Genomic DNA, 20940 nt, shown 5'->3' on the forward strand with positions numbered 1-20940 from the left:
CTGACCTCTCCAAACCTATTTCTATCACTGTGCCCCTATCCACTTTGCTTCAGCTAAACTAGACTTTTCACTCTTCCTCAAAGAAACTGAGGGTGTCTCAGGGTCTTGGCACATGCTGTTCCTTCTGCCTGGAACACTGTTCCCCCACTCTCTTCAGAGATCTGTTTCCTTACTTCAGTCAGTTCTCTGCTCCAAAGTTACCTCCTTGGAGAGGCTTCTCCCAACCCCTATCTAAAATAGCACCATCCCACCGCAACATGCTTCTCTTATCTTGCTTTATTATTACTCTTAGTCACTCCCTGACTTTGAGAAGAGAAGAGAATCTGCTTCTCATCCCAGGGCAGTTAAGGTTTATTTGTTTGCCTCCTGTCCATCTTACTCTCCTCCACCCTCACTGAAGCTTTATGAAGGCAGGGACCTGGTCAGCTGTGTTCACTGCTGTACCCTCAAGGCAGGCGGGCACAGTGCCTGGCACCTAAGAGGCTCCTAAGAAAATAGGAGCTTTGTTGCTTTGTTGAATGAGCACATGAACAAATGAAAGTCAGCGATGAAAGGCTGGAGGGGGCAAAAAAGCTGCATTCAGGAGAGAAGGGGGTCCCTGCACTTCATTTCTTCCATGGGTCACTACCCGCCCCTATGCAGTGCTCATGTGCTCTTCTCCATCAGCCTGCAGGCGAGGCTGAGGCAGGGCGAGTTACACCTTCAAGGGCAAGAAAATCACCTGGACCTTGTGAAGGGTAGATCCTTATGCAGGAAGTCTGCGGTGGGGTCCAAGATTCTGTGTTTCTAAGAATCTTGCAGGTGCTGCCAGGGCTGCTGGTCCACAGGCCAGGGGAAGCCAAGGGTCATCAAAGCTATCCCCCACACCAGGATGCAGGTCTTTCCCGGCCCTCCTGGCACCACCCACCCCCTTTCCCCACCTTTGGGTTTCCAGTGAGGTGGAGTCTTGCGCAGTAAAAGGCAAAAGGGAGAGCCTGAGGAAGGTGAGAATCTGCTTCTCATCCCAGGGCAGTTAAGGTAAATTCCCTCTGAGTTCTCCTGAGGATCTCATTCCATGCTCTTTTTGATTTTTAAGAAAGTTATTAAAGGTCAAGGAAACTATAAAATAAGAAAAAGGCAGACTAGCCGGAATTCGGGGATTTACATTTTCTTGACTCTATGTATTAAAAAAATAAATAAATAAACCGTGTTTTCCCAGGTATTGTTTTGCATTTCAAGGGGGAAAAAAGCTCTTTTGCTTGTCCTAAGTCCTTCTCCTCCTCCCTTACAAATTGCATAATTTCAATTTCCATGTGTCGCATCTTTGGTGAGGAGTCAAAATAACATAAGAGCTTTTTAGTTCTTTAATGCATTTTGATAACAATTTATAGAGTTATTTATCCTTTTCACTCTGTTTCTACTGCTCGTGGAAATGGTGCCCACTGTGACAGTCTGGTTGTACATTTGGTATTGTGCTAGTATGAGTAGATAATTTCTTGAACAGTTCAGAGTCCTGGGGTAGCCAGTGAAATGTGATGGTGGGTAATCTCCTCTAAGAAATGATGGCTGTGTGCTAGATAGTGTTAAGGATCCTATATCTATAGTGTTAAACATCCTATATTGACAGTCCTCCTGAAGATTTTCTTGCCAGAACAAGAAAGTAGCTTCTCTGTGCATTTCATTTATAATTAACAGGTAGAGACTAAAAAGACTATAATTAACAGGTAGAGACTACAAAAGATACAGTAGTGGCCATATGGTTTTGCTTTCATTTGAAAATAAATTCATGGATGTTAGGAAGGTTAAGTCATCTGCCCAAAATCACACTGCCGACCCTGGACTCAAACACTTTCTTCCTCCCCATGGCGCCTGTTGTCACTAAGACTGAGACATAGGAACTCATGGTTGAATAGGGAGGTGGTGTCCGTCTCACTCACGTGGAGTCTGCAGTCCTTCTTGTGAGGTCAGAGGCTCATTCTGTTGTCTTTATTTCTGCATCCGTGGCTCTTTAATCGGTGCCTGGGACATAGCAGACCCCAGTAAATGGCTGTTGAATGACTGAATGTCATTACCATTTGCTAAGGCAAGCAGTCCATTTTATGGAGACTTATCTGGACTCCCAGAATGCAGTGACATCTGTGCTAATGAGAAAGTGGATGTTTCCCTTGTCACCTTCTTTCCCTCCAGGACAGTTTTACAGCATCCTTGTCCTCTATGGGTTTATTCTCTTCTGCATCCCCAACTCAAGAGGCACAAAGTTGTGCCTGGCATCCTCATCCAGGACCCCTTACTTGAAATCTCCGGCCCTTCCTTGACCACTACCCTTCCCCAGCCAGCTACATGGAAGAGAAACAAGGCATACCTTATGAATGATTTAGAAACTGGAATTTGGAAACCAGACACCAGTCTATCACCTACCCATCACAATCCAGCAGGAAGGTCCATACTTAATAACTTTAAAGGATGTATTATTACACTAGTAAAGGTAATGACCATGTTATTATATTTGTCAGGCTGCAGAAGTGAATAGCTGCCTGAAGATCCATTTCATTGCAAGTTATTTTTTTTAAGATTTTATTTATTTATTTGAGAGAGAGCAAGCGAGAGAGCGCAAGCAGGGGGAGCGACAGAGGGAGAGGGAGAAGCAGGGCCCTGGGATCATGACCTGAGCTGAAGGCAGACGCTTAACTGACTGAGCCACCCAGGCGCCCCTCATTGCAAGTTATTTTTTTCCATTTTAGGAGAAGGGTGTTCTGAGCACTACCTTTGCCAGAGTATCAAAGGTTACTTGGTCAGCATGACATTTTCTTCCGTTTCACCTGCAGGCTTGGATCACTTGTCCTTATTATTCCACCTAAGAGTCCAGTGGAGAATAGTGGAATGAGACTGTGGAAGCAGATAAGCCAATCCTGAGGTAGGGACAGTCAATGTCCCCATTTTATAGATAAGGAAACTGAGTTACAGAGAGGGTAAAGTAATTTGCTGAAAATAACAGTTGATAACTAGCTTTGTTTTTATACAACTATGTATAAAACAACTTTTTAAACAACTTTGTTTTTATAGAAGAAATGTCAAATGTGCTTGATATTTAAACCTGTCTTGTTCTTTTTTTATTGAGAAATGAATGCACAGAGCTTTAGTATTAACTGAAATTGGTGGAAGATCCTTGGGCGAATTTCTATAAAAAGCTGAATCTCCTGCTTCTTGCCATATCAAAGATTTTCCTTCTTATGTTAATCCAAAGTTGTCAATAAATTGTGATGATTATCCCAAAGTTTCAAGAACTTTCCCAGTAAAAATATTCTCTGAGGGAGGAAAACAAATTATATGATAAACTCTCATGAAGTTTCTATGTTTAGGAATCCTGCTAAGTTGCACTTTTGAAATATAGGCCTTGTTAATGTACTTAGGAATCGACCATGTCTTTCTTTCACAAATGAAACAAAAGAAGATTTTGATAGGATTTCCCCTGGGTGAAGTCTAATGCCATGGGCAGAGACTACAAATTTCCCAATGCCTAGGAAATAGGATTTTCTATCTTATCCAGTTGCTGGAAGATTATTCCAGAAATGTCACACATGAGGCACTTCTGTAGTTCGCTGAAGCTTCTGTGTCATCCCAACTCAAAAACATGCAGTTCCCACCCTGCAGCCCAGAACTGCTCCAACAATTGACCTTCTCCCGCCTTCAAACAGAATGTACAGAGCCTGTGGGTAATATGCAAAATTTGTTTGGGCATTGGGATTGGTAGAGGAAACTAGAGCTGTCTTCTCCCTCTTGGGCTCAACATCTTTTGTTTCATTATGGTTAAAAGAATCAAAGTATAGTCCAGCCCAGAGAGGGGACGTAGCTTGGTATATCTTAGAACATAGATTTCTAAAATTTCAGACAAGTATCCTAATCCAGAAAGGGGGCTTTATCTTTCTTATTTCATTATTAATCATAGGATTTTCTTTTGGAAGCTAAAACCTGAAGGCAGCATTGGACAGAGAAAAGAAAAAACTGTTCTTTTTTGTTCCCAAATGTGTATTTTTGTCACCTACATACTACACAAGACAATTTAAATACTGTGGTCTAGGTCAGGCTTTAAAAAAAAAAAAAAGCCTTTGAGGGAGCAAGAAATCAGTAGGGAAAGGTTGGAAAGTGAAATAATTAATATATAGTTTCTGTTCTCATTGGCATTTACTTGTCCTTCTTTTGTTGTTGTTCTTTTGTGTTCATGGAAGTTCTTTTAGCCTTAGGTAATCTAACATCAATCCTTTGGAATCCTACTAAACTGTGTTAACAAACACAGTTATAGGTGTTGATTTTATGGTTAATAAAAGGGTAATATTGAATATGTAGTTGTAATGGGGAACTTACTTAAAAACTAAAGCTGAATTAAATATAAGTATGAGAACATATTGGTAGCACATGAAACTCTTCCTCACAGTGTATAGTAGGAAGGAATAGATATAAACCCCATCAGTTCTGCCCAGCAAGAGATGAGATCCCATAATGTTTATGAGTTCAGACTCTTGAATTGGCAGATCTGGGTCAAAATCCAGACTGTGCACCTGACTCAAGCACACTTCTCAGAGCCTTGATTTCCTCATCTGTAAAAGGGAACCATAGTGGCTCCCACACTTCCGGGTAGCTTTGCATGTGAAATAGGATGATATGATGTGTACAAAGCATATAGTCCAAAGTAAAGGCTAACTAAATGTCAGCTACTACAATTACAATCATCATTCTTATCAGCATATTTTCATTAACATCAATCACTGTCTGGCACTAGAGTAGCAACCAGATGGTTGATGAACTTGGTGTGAGTAAAAGTATTTCTGAAACGGACAAAGGCTCTTGAATTCAAAGCTTATCAACAAAATAATTCATTTAATAAATCACTATGTGCAGTGTGTTTACCAGATTTAGCCATTAACCAGATCCATTTTAGAGTACAGCCAATTCATGCAGTGAGCCCCAAGCTCTTCTCTCTCAAGACTCGCTGAGGGGGGTGTCACCAGCATCTCCACTTTTTCCAACCCATTTATTTCACACTTATCTTGTCCTTCTTGCACATTGCCTAGGATTGAGACCCCTCGACACATAATGTGTATTTCCTTATTGTCACCTTTCCCTTGCAGGCTCACAGTTCACGCTCTCTTTCTCCTCCTTGGCTCCAGACCCGCCAAGCACACACACATTGTCCCCTAAAGAAGAGAACTTATTTGGTTGCTCTCTTGTCATCTGGTTTACTCCTTTTCCATATTTCTTTTGCTTTTGTTCCTGGTGGGCAGAGCTATTTCTTCACCCCCAGGAAGTCCTGTCATTGAGACAGGAAAACATGTTTCTTGGCCGAGTGCCACTGGGCTGTCCCCAGCCTAGAGAAAAATCAAACACTCCTTTTGGTGGTGACATTGTTCACTTCAAAACACCACTGGACCTCTGTGCAGTCACCGCATCGGGGCTCTCACACCAGGGGCATTATTACCCCAGTGGGATGGTGTTTACCCTTCCCCTTGCACAGTGCATGTGACATTCGCCCACAGAACATTAGCATCAAAAGACTGCTGTTTTTCCTTCTTATACATCAATTAGCTCTGTATTTCCTATTTCACGTTTCCATTGTGTTTACCCAAAACAATGCAATATCTGAGATTTCCTAATTTACACCCTGTATTTCTCTGCACAGGCATTCCGCAGCATGTATTAAGAATGACACACAAAAACAATTCTGTCTGCATTCTTTTATGTCAGTAAAACCCAAGCAACTCCATTCTGAGGTCTTTTATATTCTAGTCATGCTTAGTTCCCAGGCCTGCGGGGATTTCAGGAGCACCTTGTGGATATGGGAAGAGGTGAGGAAAGGTTGGGATCCAGGAAAGCGAAGCTAATGCAGCTAAGGGGCTTCCCTCACCCCATCTGGGAAGGGGATAGCAGTGCAAATCACACTTCTAGGGGCATGGTAAAAACTGGCTTGGTATAGGCTGCATCAGCACCCAGCTGGTATCTCCAAACCAGATTCGAGCAGTTGCAGTATTAGAGTTCCTGGGACCCCATTGGTTTGGACTAAGCAGAAGCTCTAGCAAGGTCTAGAGAAATGAAGAAGGGCTTGGCAAGGGTATGCATGGAGTTGGATCCCCCAGGAGCAGAGAGGTTCACGGCAGGGCCCCACCAGGGCTTGTAAAATGCAGATCAGGAATGAAAGCTCAGCAGTTTTCAAAGGCCTCACCCAACGTGGAAGGGCAGTGACAATGTGGGCCCAAAAGTGACTAAGACTCAGCAGTGAAGCTAATCTCAGATTCCATCCCCAAGATACTGCCTCCTGAAAACAGGACAACTTCCACTAGTCTGTCAAGCCCAAAAGTTATCTGTTCTTCTGGCTCAGGAGAGCAGCCTCTCCACATTCCCATGTTGTATCCCTCTGCTTCTTTGTGCAGAGCTGGGTTGCTCACTTTTCCTGAGACGCCTGTAACGGAATTTCTTGTGAACAAACCTCTTCCGAATTCACAGCACTTGGCCAGGCAAACCATGGCGCCAGCTCTTGGGACTCTTTCCTGAGTGTAAGGCATGCTGATGTCTGACAGAGGCTGACCCTTAGTCCTCAGGGCTTGTTCCTCTCAATATTTTCCTCAAGATCCTTCTGGCTGAATTGTCCACTGTGGCCTTTTCCCCTTTCTGCTGGTGAATCAGCCAATTTAGATGGTTTGCTCATTAGCTTTGCGCAGTGGCAGTATCGTAGCCAATGAGGTTTATCCGAGGCGCGATTATTGCTAATAGATGGTTTGCTCATTATTCAGTCAGGATCATGGCTGGATGAACAATTCCCTCGAAAGCTTACGCCCCTTTTCTTAAAAACAAAGTCAGGGAAGTTCCAACCTTCTCTGTGAAGGCTTTGCATTTTCTGATGGCCTTAGAGGAACCAAAGGTGAAAGCCAATTGCATGGAACTGGTCGGTCCAGCTGGTTCCCAGGAAATCAAGTCAGAATCTCAGTCTACGTGGCATTGGAAGGACCATGCAGTGTCAGGAACTGGACAGGTGTAGGAAGATCTTGATTATGTCCTGGTCTGGATAATAGTATTAACTGCATCTGTGCTCACACTTTTCTGTCTCTCCTCTGATAGTTTCCAGTCCTTTGCTTCAGGTCCCTTGCTGACTTCCTGTAAACATGTCTAATAAGTTCAGAATGAACTCATTATTCACGTGATAATTGGAACTCTGATTTTTACTTTTCCTCCAGTCAGAAGCTCTCTCCATTCAAAAATTTAAAAAAATGGAATACTTGCAATTGTTCAAATATACATTTTTACCTTCTTGACTTTGCTAAAGTTGGTCTTCCTTTCTGAAATAATAGTGCCTCTGACTCTCTGATTGTCAAAGCCCTTCCCAACTTACTAGTATATGACTGTGCACAAGGTGTGAGACTTCTCTGAACCTTAGTTTCTTTATCTGTGGAAGGAGGATAAGCAACTGTAATGAACCTGTATCTCAATGGGGTAAAAAGACAGAAGTTGATTTCTCGCTCACACCACGTGTCTAGCATAGGTCAGGGAGGGTGTCTGCTTTGACGCCAGAATGTGGAAGTGGGAGGCAGGGAGGCCTGAAAACTCACCTACATTCTGCTCAGAATTCACTAGTCAAAGGGATCACAGGGCCACAGCTAACCTCAGACAGGGTGGAGAAGTGCATTGCTACCACTTTCCAGAAGAAGGAGCCCTGAAAATTTTGTGAAGCCCTGAAATGGCAGCCACATCCCCACAAAACACATGATAAACCCATATAGATGCTATCGCTATAATTCCTCTTGGCAAGGTCCAGCTTCAGTTTGATGAGAGAGAGAGAGATTTTTCTTTTTAATTAACCCCTATATGCTCTTTCTTTATGCAGGCATGATAAATGAAAGAAAGCCCAACATAGTGGTTAACATAGATTTTGGTTCAAATTCTGGTTTTATCCTTTCCTCACTCTGTGACCTTGGGCAAATTAATTAACTTCACTGTTCTTCAACTTCTTCGCCTGGCAAATGGGGACAATAATTGTACATTCCTCAAAAAGTGTTGTGCATGTTAAGTGAGCTAGTAATTGTGAAATTATCAGATGTATTACCTGATGCCATAGAAGGATTTGCTGATTCAAAGGGAATTATACTACCACACACACTGTTCTATAGTTGACTTTTTTTAATGTTAAGATTTATAGACTTTATGTGTGTGCATGTGTATGTATGTGTGTATCCATCTTGTTTTAAAAGAATAGTTACATGTCATTCTATTTTTTGGCTGTATCTTAATTTTCTCAGGCAGTTCAAGTGACGAAAAATTCCTATAAGACAATTCAGGAAGACCTTGGTTTCATGAATCTCCACTCACTGAGCTATTTCCTGCTTTATTCCTCTCAGATGGAGGGTCCAAAGACTGTGTCTAATGCCATTCAGTGGGGAAGTGTGTTCAGATCTATCAGTCACTTCGTCCAGACTCTCTGTTATAATCTTATCTGGTGGCAAGCATTCTCTGAGACTGTATTGCCAATAATTCTCCCAAATAAAAGGTACCATGTTCTTAGGCTTAGCAAAAAAAAAAAAAAAAAAAAGTTACTTTCCCATCAATGGACTCAGCTATGGTATATGACTCACACAGACTCTGCCTCTTGCCTTGCTCAGGTAAACTCATGCTGTCCCCTTCCCTGTTCTCTTCCCAGGGCTTGGACCTGTCATGGGAGCCATACACATTTCTTAAATTATGTCATTGTGACTTCCTGGTGCCCAATATTTTGTGTGGTTATTTCAAAACTTCTTCTTGAAACATTGACTTTGAAGGCCAGTCTCTTTATTCTACTCCCATTTGGCTCATTCATAGTCTTGTTCTCTCCGACGTCCCCTACCTCTCCAACCTGGGTCTCTTCTTTGATGTGTTTCATAACTTCTCTTCCTGTATATGCCAACCTCATATATAAAAGTAACCCTTTAGCTCAGAGAAACTGGTCAGCTCTAAGTGCCAGGCAGGCTGAAGAAAAAGTAGTGACCATTACATGTTGAGCTTCCAGGGCAGAAGTCTCTGGAAGTAGGATTCTGTATGGGAGAGGTTCCTTAAGAAGTACCCTGAAGATCCACATTTGTGCGTGGGATGGGGTGGGACTAGAGAGAGAGAGAAATTGAACTATAACGCACACCCAACAGCAACCTCAGCCCGCCCCTCAGGCAGCTCTGAGTCTAGAATGGCCCTTTGGAGCTGCCCCAGATAGAGCTGAGAAGGCCAGGCCTTTGTCCTCCTACATTGCTCGGTCATTGGATGTGGGCTGTCCCTGAAGGGCAAAGCGAACCTCTGCCACCGAGACAAGCCCCAAAGGGTCTGACAACGGGGAGTTCTCTATCACCAGCACTGCCAGGAGCTGGGACAAGCCCTTCATTAGAGGGCATCTGGGTGGCACCTCCCAGTGCCCACCACAGAGCAGGACAGGACATTGGTGACCACAGTTCTGCTCCTTCCTCTTCCCAAAGCTTGGAGAGAAGGGCATTGCCTTCTGCAACACAGTTCCTTCCTCTTCCTGCCATCCTGTTGATGCTGGGGATAGTGGGTTTAAAGGTCTTACTGTGGTTTTCTTCCCTTTCAGTATCCATTAAGGTTTTGATACAGTCCTTGCTTGTTTCTGCCTTCGCTGTCCTTGGCATCATCTTTCAAGAATACTTTCTCATTTTCTTTTTGCTGCTATGACAATCAGTGCATCCTCTGCATTATAATTGCTCTAAATATGATCTCAGCATCCCTTTTCCTCTAGTTCTGAGGGGATAAGATGCTTCCAAACATGAGTTTGTTTAATAAAATTTGGGCTACTCTGTGTGGCATGCTGCCACTGAGCACATAATTCCTTTTCCTCTTATTCGAAGAAGCTACCGTTGGAGGCAGTTCCCCCCTCCTTCTTTCATCCCACAGATCATTTCCATACAGCCCACTCGATATTGCCTGGCAGCACGAGGGACCAGAATAGCACAGAGAATTGAAACCCACAGAAGAGCTGCAGCCTCCTCCCCGTTGTATACTTGTGAGCTAAGCTATTAACAAGTGGCAGAATCAATTCATTTGAATTTATCTCCCTTCATTTCTTCTGCCTTCCCTCTGGTGCTCAAGATAATGAGCAGTGAAAATGACCCAGGACCTAGGAGGCAGATGGAAGTGGGGGAGAATCCAGGGGTTGAAATAATCCATAGCTTGAAGACTCAAGAATTAGCTTTGGTTCCTTCTCCTCCCACGGCTTTATCTCATGTGGCCACTGAACAGAGCCACTGAACCGCTCCACAAGCGGCCTCTGGAAAGATTTCTGTCTGATCCTTGTTTTTGTTGACACCACAAAGGCCCCTCATCGAAGCTTTCATCTCGGTCATCTCAGAAAGAGGCTCAGGTACCACAAGTGCACTTGGGAAGACATAACGTGGAAGTTTTAGGACCACAGGTTAATAAAAAAGGGATGACCCTTCAAAAATTTGTCCACAGCCCTTTCCAGACTCCCGGGCATCTGTCCTTCTTTGGTCAGCAGGTAAGGAATAATGCACTCGCCTGCAGAGAATAGGGAGAAAAAATAGTACTCGCTGCTTCTTTGTGGGGAAGTGTGTGTGGGGGGGTGGGGGGGAGTTCAGCTTAGCCGGGGAGTATTTGTCAGCACCGGAAGAGAATAATGACTGTTCCCATGTTCCCATCCCTACCCCACAATCACTTCCTGGATTTTATTTATTTGAGAGAGAGAGAACATGAGAGGGGTAAAGGTCAGAGGGAGAAGCAGACTCCCTGCAGAGCAGGGAGCCCAATGCGGGACTCGATCCGGGACTCGATCCCGGACTCCAGGATCATGTCCTGAGTGGAAGGCAGTCGCTTAACCAACTGAGGCACTCAGGTGCCCCCTGGAGTACACTTTTCAAGGACTCCCTCTTAGTTCTGGCTATGGCAGGGCTATGGCAGGGCAAGCATGGCATTCCTCTGTGATATTGCAGGGTCAATTCCAGACCAGGGCAATAAAGCGAGGCGAATAAATTTTTTGGTGTCCCAGTGCATATAAAAGTTATGTTTACACTGTATTTTAGTCTATTAAGTGTGCAGGAGCCTTATGTCTACAAAACAATGTCCATAAATTAATTAAAAAAGACTTTATTCCTAAAAAAAAATGCTAACCATCATGGGAGCTTTCAGCGAGTTGCAGTCACCGATCACAGTTCACCGTAACAAATATAATGATAATGAAAACGTTTGAAATACGGAGAATTCCCAAAATGTGACACAGTAGCATGAGGTGAGCAAATGCCGTAGGAAAAATGGTACTGATAGATTTTCTTGATTCAGGGTGGCAGCAATTTGTAAAAAAGAAAAAAAAAAAGCAGTATCTGTGAAGTAGGGCAAAATGAACTACGATAAAATAAGGCATGCCAGTATAATTTTGGTTCTCTGGATCCCCCAAATGACGAGAATCTGAAGTGTGGATAGCAGAAGAATCAGCATGTCATGTGACCAAGGCCTCAGTTTCCCCAGCATCGGAGGAGGACCAGCTGTTTCTGCAGCTGTGCAGAGCTCTGTGTCCACAGCTCTACCCTGTTTTCCTGGACTCCAGAGAGTTCTCAGCAGCAGCGCACAAGCAGGCCTTGTAGATGCTCAGATGCTCCATCTCCCTAAGGCTTGATGATGATGGCTTACCTTCCAGAGCTGAGACAAAGTAGAGGCAAAGAGGGAAATGCTGCACATTTCAAATGAAACATTCAGTTAGTACAGAGTAGTCAGTCTCCTTCTGCCACTCACACCCCATAAATATTTTACCTTCCTGTTTTGACTACGTGTTTCTGAAAATCATGGGCCAGGCCAGTGTCACAGGCCCGAAGACAGTGCACCTGGGACACCAGGATCCATCCCTACATGGTCAACAGTGGCGAGCCCTCCCAGGCCCTCGCCTCCTGTGACTGTGGTCATCTCTGGGTGGCTTGTGGGGAGCACATGTGTCACTCACCCTCCTTCGTCTTGTTAGATGTCAGATTTTATGAACTGGATGCTGCCTTCTCCATGTCCCCAGTGTGAGAAGCTCTTTTTTTTATTCTGAACCTGATTGCATAAGAAGCAGCTCATAATTAGTGGCTCTTTCTCTCCCCCTTCCATTTCCAACCTGGACTGCCATGCAGATAAGTGGAAATGTCTGCACTGGTAGGAGGAAGGTGACTCATCCCCGGGACTCCAGTCTCCCCCCCGCCCAACCCAACCCCCTGCGTCAGGGGCTTAGGTTCTTGAGAAGCTTCTGTGTGCTTTCAACCATCCGGCCCTTCATTGAGCAAACATGTCCCGAGCACCTCATCTGTCGTTGGCCCTAAGGCAGCTCTGGAGATGCCCATAGCTGAGACACTCAGAAGGTCCAGAGGCCTGCCACAGAGGGGAGTTTGGCTCTGCTCTACCCAGCCCTTCCATCTGTGACTTGAGGAATTGCTAAAGTGGAAAGAGAGAAAAGGAAAAGAATGCCAGGGGCGGGGGTGAAGGGGCTGTGTGCTCGTGCCTAGACCAAGTGTTACTAAATCAGGGGATCAGGGAGACCAGTCCAGCCTCACCCTCACCGCCCCTCCTGTTATCACATCCTGAGACTCCGTGCAAAGCAAAAAGCAACAGGTTGGGTAAAAATAATACATTCTTTCCTGACCAAACATTTTTTGAGCCGAGCATGTATAAGAATTGGTTAATACAATTGCAATTTAGTCTTGCCTGAAACCATGCTGCAGGCAAGGAAATTTGTGACTGCATGTCACTATTATGATGGCCTATTTTTTTTTTTTTTGATTGTGCAAGCATTTAGAAGAGACAGGATGGGATTTTATATTATCTTTTTCCTGAGAAGGGCTGTCTCTTTTCTGTTTGACTTTCTTAGCTTCTCCTGGACTGATTCTTACCTCTTTTTACTTATCTAAACCTGGCTGGTTGGTTCACCGAGATGGAGTAAATGCTAGGATGGAAAATACCAATTCAGTTTTATTTGAACTGGCATATGATGTCTGAGCAAGGAGATAAGGGAAGCCTTACTGCATCCTGCAGACAATTAAATGAGTTTGGAAAGTTTTATTTGGTTTGTTGTTGACAAGAGCTCAGTCCCTGGGTAGCTGTTAATTTTTCCGGGTCATTCCCAAAAGAAAATCAAGCCAAGTAAGGGCTACACATTTCCCTGTGGAATTTCAGTGAACTACACAGTATGGAAAAGAGAAAACCAGAGATCTCAGTTCTGATTTCCTTTTTTGTTTGTTTTGTTTTGTTTTGTGGAGTTTTTGTTTGTTTGTTTACGTTTGAGAGAAGCCTATATTTAACTAGAAAGATAAAGGGCTCAGGTGGAGAACAGGAAGAAGCAAGAACATTTCTAGACTAGATACAACCCATTGATCTGTAAAGGGCTGCCTCTTTCATCCGTTGGCATAATTAGGTAAATCGGAGGCAGCTTGTCTGAAGATCTTCCTGTTAGAATTATTGCCATATCGACAGTATCCAGGCAAGTTCTTTGTACGACTTTATTGTTCTACAAATACTGGTTTGTTTTTCCATTCTGTCTTCTTCTTTAGGGAGGACTTAAGTTTTTTGTTTGTTTGTTTTTTGAAAAAATACATATCACAAGATAAAATAAATGAGGACATTTGTATCTTCCACTATCCCCAAGTGGTCACTGAGAAAATGAAATTTGCGACTGTACATTAGAGAGCTTCACGGAATGAAGAATCTAAATCTGAAATCAGGGGCAAATTACATGAAGATTGAGATGATTTATGCACCACTTAGTTTCTGCTAACAGATTGGAGGGGCAGCAATTCTACTTGCTTTGATAAAACAGCAGTTCTGGAATGGAAAACCTGAGGTTCTAGAGGGAGGGATAATCTGAGTGTAAATAAATTGTCTATTCACCTTTAATTGGAATCAGGGTCCAGTGTCAGCCTCAGGTCATCAGCCCAGATTATTTGGTGAGAATGTCTATGAGGTCCCCGGTCTGAGCAGGCTCGTTAACGGGTTAATGGCCAAAATGAAATCAGGGGAAGTGGAGCCTCAGGGTTCTGCCCTTCAGGACTGCGTATGGGAGAGGGGGTTCCATTCCATGGGAACCTTTTGCAGACCAAAACAACAGATGAGCACCTCAGAGTGTCTACATGCTGGCTATAGCTCCTGAATTAATAAAATGTTACTTATTTCAATTCTGTTTCATCACAATTGCTAAGACATGACATTTCAATTCTTCACTGAACTAGAAACTTTGCTTTCTTTGTAGTTGTCTCTTTGATGTTTGCCTTTGTGTTTGCAGGATAGATAGCTTCTGAGAGCCTGAGAGATCCAGCAAACACTAGGATGGCTACTCACTAAACGCCCAGAACTGCCACACAGGCTCTGTATCCAGGAATATGTTTAAAACAAAAATCTCAACAAAGAGATATAACTAACATTCATTGTGTACTATGTGCCATGTAGGTACTTCACCTAAATAATATCACTTCTTCCTTCCTGCAAATAGAAGCAGTAAATACTTCTGTTATCCTCATTTGCAGATGGGGAAACGGAGGCAAGGCAGAGTTATTGAAGGAAGGAACTGGGATTCAGACTGAGCCCTGGCTCCCAACCACTGGGCTGCGCTGATAGAGCACTGAGTCTATGCTAGTCGCTGTGCCAGGTACTAGCAACATGTGAGCCAACAATATGAAGATGTCTTATTCACATTTGACCTAAGAATCGGATGTATATCTTCCATCTATGTATCAGTTTTTCTGGGCTACTTGGAGGTTACCATCACAATTTGGAATATGATTGACTATCATAGCCAGCAAATATAATTACATAATTTGGTTTCTATTGATAATGTAACTGCTGATGTTCTTCAGCTTAGAGCAATTATAACATTCTTGAATGATATCCCTAGGATACTTTTATTAAGAAGCATACTCTTCTATTAGTTGTTAGAATATATACATTAAACAAACACCAATCAGTTGTCATGATAAGAAACATAAATATATTAACTTTCTTAATTGTTAAAATAGTCATATGTAGCAGCTGACTTTTAGCTAACAAGCACTCCCAAACTCAGTGTCATTTATGTTGCTCACAAATTCATGGGTAGCTGGATGGTTTTTCTGGTCTTGGCTGGGCTCACTTAGGAGTCTGTGGTCAGCTGCCGGTCAGAAGTTGCCTCTGATGGTCTAGGCGACTTTCTCGCATGCTGGAAGTGTGGCCCGCAGTAGGCTGGAGGGACCCAGCTAGGACGACTGCCCCGCCCCTCCTTTATCTGATTGCTTATCATCCAGCAGGCTAGGCAGGGATTGTTCACAAGGTGACTTGAGGTGGGGGAGGGTTCCAAGAGCAAAAGCAAGAGCATGTGTGGCCTTTTGGAGAGGCATAGGCATGGGATTGGCATAATGTCACTTCTGCCACATCTGTGGTCAAAGGAAACTCCAAGGCCAGCCTAGAAATTATTTTATTTTATCTTATGTTGTCTTATCTTATCCTTAAAGATAGATAGAGGGAGTGTGTGTGAGTCAGGGGAAGGCCAGAGGGAGAGAGAATCTCAAACAGACTCCGCAGACGTGGGGCTTGATCTCACAACCCTGAGATCATGACTTGAGCCAAAATCAAGAGTTGGACGCTTAACCAACTGAGCCACCCAGCTGCTGCTAAACTTCACTTCTTGATGGGAGGAATTTAAGGTTACCTTTCAAAAGGACATGGATAATACAGGATGGGAAATAATAGAAACCGTTTTTGAAAACAATCTACCACAGCACATGAAATTAAGTATTATCATGCTCATTTTATAGATGAAAACAATTGAGGTCCAGTGTTATGTAACCTAAAAAAAACAAAGTGGTAAGTAGTAAGTTACTAGTTCTAATTCGTAACTAGTAAGTGGTTGAATGACAAGATTAGGCAAACTTAGGCCTGTCTAACTCCAAAGCCCTTTCTTTGACCACTCTATAAGGTTTTCAAGGTCTTTAAGGATCATGTTATTCAATGATCTTATCAAAAATGAAGGTGGTGCCTGAGGATAAGGAAATAGAGTATATAATTCAAAGATAATAATAACCCATTCATTTTCATTTACTTAAAGGCAGGAATAGTTTTAAGAAGGGCTACTTCTTTAATTAAATAAAACCATCCTAGTGATAGTTATGGATTATTCATTTTTTCATCTCTGCCTATACTACATTAGCTGTCATTGACTCTTTCCCTATAGTAATATTATACAGCATGAGAGGGATTGAGAGCAAATGGAATTCTCATTTGCAAAACTTGTCACTATATACCCCTCCAAATATTCGGGTAAAGTGATAGTGTATTAGTAGTAGCAATTGAGGTAGAATTAAATATTGTTTAATTAGATCTGAATTTAGCCAATAAATTCTGTGGGTGTTTAACGCTATAAAAATAATGGGGTGTGGGGAGGCCTTTGGCAGGGGGACCAAGTATGTTGGGAAATTCTGAGCTAACAGATTACCTTGCTGTAACTTCTCAAAACCTTTCACAGGCTGATGCCCATTGTGACTCTCGGAGAGGGTATTTCTCAGACTCAGGTGACTGCAGAATACTCATTTGCTGGAACGCTCAGATACCTGGTATTCCACAGAACCCGTGGGAAATCTGAACTTGGATTCTCATCCCTTTGGAAGTGTCTTCAGAATCAATAGTATTTGTCAAGCATCTGCTATGAGATGCGTACTATCAGAACCAGGCATTATTCAGAAACCCATGAAATAGGTGGGTCTTTTCATTTATAGTTGAGGAAACTGAGCAGTTAGTCTGCTTGCCCAAGATTCCCTAGCTGGTATCATAACTGGGAGTTAAACCTGATTTTATCTAACTTCAGGCCTATAAGTTTTCCGGTACACTCTGCTGAGATTCAGAAGGTTTAAATGATTGCCCATGGTAACTAACTGGTCAGAAGAGACACCATGTCTCACATACTTTTGTACTCCCTGTAGCTCCTGACAGAGAAGAGGTTATCTGTTAATGCCTACTGGCCACTCCCTTTATTACCTAGTTATCATTATGATCATGCTCATGGCAAAAAATGGCAATAGTAGAGAAAAGTATAAGATAAAAAGTGAAAATTCTTCTCCATTTTTTCAGCTCTATAACCATTCCCTAGAGGATAAGACTATCATTTTTTATTGTTGTCCTGTAACTTCTTAATTATACATGTTTGTGTGTGCATGTGTAAATCTATCTATTTTGTTTTACACAGATGAGATCATACACGTACCCTTTTCACCTAATATATCTTTGACATCTTTTTTTAATCAGGAAATGTAGATTGCTTCTTTCTTTTGTATTGATATACTATTTCTAATCAATTTTTTTCTGGTGGATTTTTAAAGTATTTCTGGTTACTTTTTTAATTCCTTCTTTTTAAAAAATTTTCTGCTATAGCAAACAGTGCCCCAGTGAAGAAACAGTCTTATCCATACATCTTTGCACAGTTATGTCTTTAATGGGAAACAAAACCCAAAAACCATGCAGGGCATTGTTTCCCCCAGTGACTTCTCTTAGGAAAAACTGGGCTATTGCCAAGAAAATGTTATATGGGCTGTAAATAAATGGTTCTTTAAAATACAAATTTTGGACCAAATATAGTATTCTACTTCTTTGGTTTGCTCTGTTCTCACCAGGGAGCAAATGGCCTGAGCCAGTGGTCCTATCAGATGCCACTATGACTAAGATCCACAGTGACTAAAACCAGGAGAGGGTGACTCAGACTCCTCAAGCTGCTACTTGCCCCGTGGAACAACTCTACATATTTTGGCGTTGATGCTATGTACACATATTCAATACAAAGTGAACAGATGCGACCAACTCTTAGCCATTTAAAGACTTACCCATCATTATGCAATTAGCCCTTTCAGTGATGTAGACAATAAACAGAATTCAGATGAGAAGCTTGACTCTAGCAATTCCACCTCTAGGAATTTATCTTAAGGAAATGATCCAAAAGGGAAAAATGTATCAACTCGAAACATTTATTTCAATTCCACATTATTTATGAGAAATTATTAGCAAAAATGGGAGAGAATCAAAATATCTAGCAATAGAATAATGTTTGGGTAGATCTAATATATAACTCCATTCACTGGGGCATGGAGCTGGTATTTAAATAATGAGGATCACAATTTAGAATCTTAAAAAAGGAACAAAATTGTCACCTATGCTAAAATGGCAATTATAAAATTACCTAGAAGAATAAAATATTTGACTTGTTAGATGTTTGAATTCTAGGCAGTCTTTTTCACTTATAAAACTTACCTATTTTATAATATTATTTGTAAATGTAATAAGTTAATAGTTCACAGAAGATAATTTATGTCGATGTCTAGGAAGAATGTGAAGTTTGAACAAAAAGTCTGTTTTCATCTCAGTCAAGGATTGACATATTCTTTTAAAAAAGGCATACTGTAGATTTGACTAGGGTCTCTCCTAACTTTTAAGGATGTTGCCTATAAGCAAGATAACCGCGTGTCTTATTTGTCTGGGACGGTTCCTGTTTGAGCATTTGTCCCAGGACAAGTGTTATCAGCACTGCTTGTCACGGCCAGAGGTGACTTTGCATGATACACCCTGTGGACCCCCACACTGTAAAGGACATGCTAATCATCCCCATCTTATTATGTATTTCTAGTAAACATCATTCCGATATGGTAATTTAGCCTTCTATGGCTTAGGAAGTCTTTCACAGAGCAATGACTTACATGATGCCTAAAGCCAAAGCAGAATATACATACATCATCAGTGAGTTGTTAAAGATCTTGCCCACTATATCACGTGGTAGCCCTTCCACAGGCTCTTTTAAAAATTCTGAAATTTGAAAAAGTTTCTCTCTGCTTACTAATCATCTTTCACTGTATTAGTTAGTAATCATTTTGGTAATTCGACATTTTTGTCTTCTTTCTTTGCCAGGAAACTCAGAGCTAAACCAGGTCTTTAGCTGAAGCAAAAACCCTTAATCCAGTGTAATGGAGAGTCAGCTAGAACTGACTCTGTGTTCTAGTTTCCACGTATGCTACGGTGTTAGTTTCCTATGGCTACTATAAGAAATTACCACAAACTTTGTGGCTTGAAACAACACACACCTGTTCTATAGTTCTGGAAGCCAGAAGTTTGAAGTCATTTTGCTGGACCCAAATCACTTTATCAGCTGGGCTGATTTCCTCCAGAGGCTCTAAGGGAGCATCTGTCCCTTGCTGTTTCCAGCTTCTGGGGGCTGCCCACATTTCTTGTAGCCACATCCCTCCGATCTCTACCTCGGTAGTCATATTGCCTTCTCTCCCATATCAACTCCACCTCTGGCTCCTTCTGATAAAGACATTTGTAATTACATTTGGCGTTCACCCAGATAATCCAGGATGATCCCTCCATCTCAAGATCCCTAACTTAATCACATCTGCAAACGCTCTTTTTCCATAAAAGGTAATATCCATGGATACCAGGGGTTAGGACCTAGATACTTGCGGGGGGGGCGCGGGGTGGGGCGGGATAGTGGGGAGCATTTTTCAACCTACTACAATCTACCTTCTGGTCCAGAAGATTCACATCCATCCCCCATGCAAAATATATTAATTCATAGCCCAACATCCCCCAAACTCTCAACCCATTATGACATCAAGTCAAAATCCAAAATTTCATCTAAATAGCATCAGCTCAAAAGTCCCAAATCTCATCATCTAGATCATCCAAAGTAGATATGAGGAAACACTGAGCATGATCCATCCTGGGACAAAATTTCTCTCCATCTTCAAAGTACAGTGTTTGGTCCAGTGCTTTGCACACAGTAGATGTCCAAGAAATGTTAGCCACCATCATAGTTATTCCCTTTATTGCATTAAGGATAGGGTCACACTCTGGCCCTATACTCTCCTAGCAGAGAGAAGACAAGGTGTAAGATGATGATGGTGAGGATAGTAACAATAATAGTAGTGGTAGAGGGGAAAGTAATAATAAACTTGCATAGAGACTTTATCGTGTAACAGAAGCTTTTCTAGGTGTTTTATAGCTGCTATCTCAATTCATCCTCATGAAAACCCTTTGAGAGAGAAATTATTACCCCCATGTTTAACTGAAAAGACTATGGGGTAGAGAGGTTATATAATTTGCAAGTGGCTAAGCCATGATCTCCATGCTGCCTAATTAAAACCAGGCCCACGCTACACATGTGTTTCTGTCAGTGTGCTAGTCCTTTCGTAGTCCTGGCATACATGAAATACAATTTCAAAGAATTGCTTCTCATTTCACCTTGGTTTTCTATTCTGTGTCAATATGAGAAGATAAGCCATACTCTAATGAGTATTCCTAAAACTTTCTTGCTTTATCAAGAAGGGATTTTTCTCTTGAAGTCCTTTTGTTGTTGTTTATTTTTTAAGCATAGAATCTCCCATTCAGATTTTCATTTGAGAAACTTGAAACTTTCCATCAAGTTGGAAAATTTGTACAATGAATACTTTTATATTCATCACTTTCCATTTGCCAATTGTTAATCTTTTGCCACTTTTATCTCCCTCTTTCCACATAAAAATATAGTTTTGTTTTTCTATGGTATTTTGAAAGTTGCAGTTGTCATGACATTTTATCCCAAAATACTTCAATATGTATCTCTTAAGAACAAGGAGTCTCGCTGGGTGATAGACATTGGGGAGGGTATGCGCTATGGTGAGTGCTGTGAATTGTGTAAGACTGTTGAATCACAGACCTGTACCTCTGAAACAATTAATACATTATATGTTAAAAGAAGAAGAAGAAGAAGAAGAAGAAGAAGAAGAAGAAGAAGAAGAAGAAGAAGAAGAAGAAGATGATGATAGCAGGAAGGGAAAAATGAAGGGGGGTTAATCGGAGGGGGAGACGAACCATGAGAGACTTTGGACTCTGAGAAACAAACTGAGGGTTCTCGGGCAGGGGGAGGGGTTAGCCTGGTGAGGGGTATTAAAGAGGGCACGTACTGCATGGAGCACTGGGTGTTAT

General features: G+C 42.1%; 1 pseudogene; it reads left to right on the plus strand.

The window, feature by feature from the left end:
• Window positions 1–6677: 6677 nt before the first annotated feature.
• LOC114205747 (U4 spliceosomal RNA) lies at window positions 6678–6803 on the plus strand (annotated as a pseudogene).
• Window positions 6804–20940: the final 14137 nt, after the last annotated feature.

Source organism: Eumetopias jubatus, unplaced genomic scaffold (assembly GCF_037043125.1).
Source record: "Eumetopias jubatus isolate StellerSeaLion01/CBP00866 unplaced genomic scaffold, mEumJub1_p1.0 scaffold_1, whole genome shotgun sequence".
Taxonomy (NCBI): Eukaryota; Metazoa; Chordata; class Mammalia; order Carnivora; family Otariidae; genus Eumetopias; species Eumetopias jubatus.